This window comes from Mesoplodon bidens (assembly GCF_964165515.1).
Source record: "Mesoplodon bidens genome assembly, chromosome: 12".
NCBI lineage: Eukaryota > Metazoa > Chordata > Mammalia > Artiodactyla > Ziphiidae > Mesoplodon > Mesoplodon bidens.
The window spans coordinates 90,824,082-90,828,981 of record NC_138168.1 but is presented as its reverse complement, the minus strand read 5'-3'; positions in this window follow the sequence as shown (position 1 = coordinate 90,828,981).

Genomic DNA, 4,900 nt, shown 5'->3' with positions numbered 1-4,900 from the left:
CTTTTGTGAGAGCGTCAGTGGTTTTCTCTGGCCTGGTTAGGCCCTCAAGAATCATCAGTTAGGCTAGCTGGTTAGCTAAAAACACAGTTCAGTCTGAGTTGTCTCATTTTATGGCCCTAAGTAGCAGGTCCCGGGTGTGGGGCATTGGCTCTGTGTCAGGCATCCGTCTAACGGCCTCCATGCACTTTCTCTCTGAGTCCTCACAATTACGTCTAAAATGACTTGAACGAGCTGCCAGGGTGCAGCAGACCCAGGATTCAGAACCAGGCTGCTCTGACTTCAGAGACCCATTTCTTTTTTCCCTTCTTTTTTCTTAGTAGTATTTCTGTCTGTTGAGTGCTTAGGACATGCCAGGTGCTGTGTGAGGCATTTCATGCACATAGCCTTCCATAATTCTGACAGCAACATTAGGAGGTGAATGCTATTATTGTTCCCACTTTGAGGACGGAAAACGAAGCGCAGAGAAGTTCTGTATTTTGTCCAGAGACACACACACCTGGAAGGCGGAGTAAGCAAGGGTTTGAACCTGGGCAATTTGTCTCCTCAACAAAGACACGGGTCTGCAAGGCTCAGATTCTCCTTCCCCACCAGACCTTTATAAAGGTTGAGTATATACCTGGACAGAAAGAACACTTTAATTTGAATGTAAAATTAGAGATTTTACAGGCTACATACTTTCACTACAGCCAAAAAAAATTTGAAAATGATAATAATGTGGCTAAACATATTCTTCACTACTTGGAAACTGATAAGCATCGTCCTGTATAACCTGTCTATCAAAGAGGATATTAAAACTGAAATTAGGAATCTAGAAACATATGAAAGGGGGAATATTTTATTTTGAAGACTATAGGATCCCCAAAAGCTCAATGTATGGAAGGAAATGCCTTCAATATGAAAGAAGAAAGACTAAAAGGAGCTGAGAACACATCATAAAAAAGTAGAAAACAGACAAAAATGAAAGTGCAGAGAGAGAATTCAGAACAGCCGAAACTAATAACATATAAGAGAAAGTTCAAGTAAATACGGAAACTGAGTCTTTGAAGTTGGAAGTGGCCGACGTGGCCTGAGTTGTGGGCGGAGCCTCAGGATCTCCGAGGGACCCTCTTGCCGCCATAGTATGGGAGCTCCTGCTCTGAGGACTTTAGCCCCCGTCTTCCAAAACTGACAAAGAAGCTGCATTGGTCTGATAAAGCCAAACCTGCTATGTCATGAAAGAAAACAACCAAAAGTATTTAACTGCTCTGCTTTGCTTATTTTGGAATAGTGCGCCTCACAGTGGGGTTACAGATTCCTGACATGTGATGCTGGCTTTTGTAAATCAAATTCCACTTAAGTGCACTTGGGAAGTTTGCACACAATAGGGAATCTGCGTTCCATTCACCTGTAGTGGTGCATGTCCTCTTCCCTTTCCTCAGTCTACTTTTTCTACTGATAAAGTTATATTTTCTTCAGAGTTGTGATGTGCTTGCTGACTGCTTATTCAACAGATAGACCATGATTTATAGACCCTCTTTAAATTCTTTGCCACTCAAAGCTCATGTATCACCACTGATTTGGGCTTTTTGGAGGCAAGCTTTTGGATTTTTCTGTTATTACAAACTTTCTATTTGCATTTTGTGATTGTGAATCTACACTTTTACTTTCCAGTTAAGATTTGCCCTACCAAATAGACTTCACAAACCGTCCCCCATCTAGCCTGTACTACCACAATAACAATGTCACGGTGCCCAGGAGTTGTGATGGTAATTCTTCTACCCTATAATGTTTTAAAATGAGATGTGACTATTATAAAACAAATGAAAGATTTGAAAATTAATTTTTTTTTCACTAATTATGCTTTCTTCAGAGTTATACTGTGTTCAGTAACTGTATTCTGGATGAATTCACCTAGAAATCACAGTTCTGGGACATGTTAAGTGTTTGGTTCCAGATTTAATTGCCGTGAGCAGTGTGGGCCCACTGCTGTTACCTTATTTTAATCTTTTGTAGAAGGAAGTGGGGAAGGACTCTTTTATACCCAACAAAGACTGGCAACTCCAGTAGCCACAGTGAAGTGCTGGAGTTATGTTAAAAGGCTTTGGTCAAGCTAAAAGCCATTGCTTTGTAGGACCATTGACCCAGGAGATTTATATGAGTAATGCATACTTGTATGCAATTAATGAGTTTCTGATAAACTTTGTGGAAGTACTCTTTTTAAAAAATTTTTTTTAACATCTTTATTGGAGTATAATTGCTTTACAATGGTGTGTTAGTTTCTGCTTTATAACAAAGTGAATCAGCTATACATATACATATATCCCCATATCTCTTCCCTCTTGCATCTCCCTCCCTCCCACCCTCCCTATCCCACCCCTCCAGGTGATCACAAAGCATCCAGCTGCTCACTACCAAATGTAAAACCGAAAGCTAGTGGGAAGCAGCCACATAGCACAGGGAGATCAGCTTGGAAATATTCTTTTTTATAATTAGAATCAGGTTCTAAATGAATGATTCAAAGGGGGTACTTTGAATCATAGATCTATCACTTTGTATTGCTGTCTTCTGAAAACTTATTTATATTGGATTTGTTTAAATCAGAGTTCAAAACACAAAATCAGACTTCACCTGTATTTTATGGTTACTTAAGAAACAAGATTTGACTGCAAACAGATGGATAGATTTTCATAGCATGTATACTAACCCAGCTATAAAGTCGGCCTATTTAATGCTTAAGCTTGCTTTTATATCAGAAGAGCATTTTAATTGAGCCCTCTTGAAAGTGATCTCACCTTAATATATACAAAAATTTGGAAATACTGAATGCAGACATCCTGCCTTGGAGAATAAAGCACACATTACATACCTAAAGGGGAAATCAAAAGGCCTAATTTGCTTTCTGTAGCTGCTTTTCATCAGGTTTATAATTCGTGTGTGAAATCTACAAATGGACCTAAATCCCAGCCCATAAAAGCCACCTCTGAGGACTGTTATGAGCAGTTATGGGAGGTAAATTAACTGTCTCTGAGGGCAGTGACAGTGAACACACTCATGGAGAGACACAGAAAACAGTCACGTGAAGGGAGCAGTGTGTTCTCTCCTGGGCTGACTTAACTCACAAGTGCTGTGTGAATGGCACATGGTCAGTTCTCGAGTTAAGTGGGCAGGAGAACCTGGGCTGAATCTGCGCTCTTCAGGGTTAGACATACTCTGTGATCACTCCTGGGGTATCATGCTCATTGTCTCCCGAAAAAACTAAATTACCAAGTTTGCCAGTCTTGGGAAAAGAGGGTTAGGGAAATTTAATCAACATAGTTAAAAAACAAAGCAAAACAAAACAAAACAAAAGCCAGAAGAGGGTTTCACTATAGCCTATCACTGGATGATATTCACGAAAACAAATAGACTTTGGGGATTTATAGCTAAGATCATCTACTCTTTACTCTTTAAAAATAGTGAACTTCTTTTTGCCAAAAAGGGTGATTTAACATTGATACATTGAAAACCTATGAAATCCATCTCTTTACTATTGTAGCGTAATGTGGAAGGTAGGCCATGGGTATACAGTGTCGGTGTGTTAAGACTCCAGCAGTTAGCAAGAAGGCAGGGGAACATGGTCAACAGAGACACCACGCAGCTATCAGATAATATGATCAAGGTCTCCTTCATGGTGGGACCCTACCGTAATTCATCTAAAGGGGCCCTGCCGCATGAAACTTCTCTGTTTGTTTGCATACATTTATCTCCGTTCTTGTTCCTTACCTAAAGCGTGTGTAATGTCGGCAGTTTGGGGTATGCTAAGACCCCAGGGATTGTAGGCCGTCTCTACCACCTGTAACCTGGGCAGCTTCCCCAGAAATGTTGCCACTGAACTCCAGAAACAAGGAATAAGGCAGTCATAGGAAACACTCATGTTTAAATTAAGGTGACTATATCACGATTTATTTGTCAGTTATATAAGATTATCAGGTAAAAGTCACAGTCATTTTAAACTTGGTTTTAATTGTTCAGTTTCCTTTTTTTTTTTTTTTTTTTTTGCGGTACGCAGGCCTCTCACTGTTGTGGCCTCCCCCGTTGCAGAGCACAGGCTCTGGACGCGCAGGCTCAGTGGCCATGGCTCACGGGCCCAGCCACTCCGCGGCACGCGGGATCCTCCCGGACCGGGGCACGAACCCGTGTCCCCTGCGTCGGCAGGCAGACTCTCAACCAGGGAAGCCCCAGTTTCATTTTTTTAACCAAGTAGAATTTTTCAGAATGCATGTTAACAGTTCTAAACGTTTGTTATCAAATGAGTTGAATCTGGGTTAAAGATGTTCCATTATCTTTCTCAGTGCACCTGTGGTAAGGACTTTACACTATGGATGGGAAAACAGCAGCTGAATGGAAACTATGATATAAATGCCTTAAAGCCACCCTTTTTTTCTGTATTTCACTCAAATGCATTTTTTTGGTGACTCATATTAAGAAGTGTATTAGGTCTGCACACCGTATATGTCAGCCTGTACACTGTCTGTGGCTCACGACGCTCATGTCAGGACCAGCGTCCACCCTCACACCCTTTGGAAGGAGAAGATGGGCAAAGTCCACACAGAACGTGCCACATTAGTTGCCCCTCTGAAGCTCTCTGTGTCTGATTCCCCACGAGCCACCCTAACCATCCGTGTGTGGCAGGGTTGTCTTCCTGGCCCCTGCCAGGTGGTGCAGCTTTAGCAAATACAGCTTCCAGATGTTCCCTTCCTGCCCTGTTCAACCACAAGTGTACAGACTTGGGCTTGGGCCAGCTGGGTCCTTTAAAAAAAGGACCAGTGTAACATGGAAAGCAAAGCTAACAAATTATTTAACGCCACTTAACCTTGGTGTGTTCTTCTGTAAAGATGGCATTTGCCTTGTTGGCCATAGTCATGCCGCTCAGCTGGAAGCT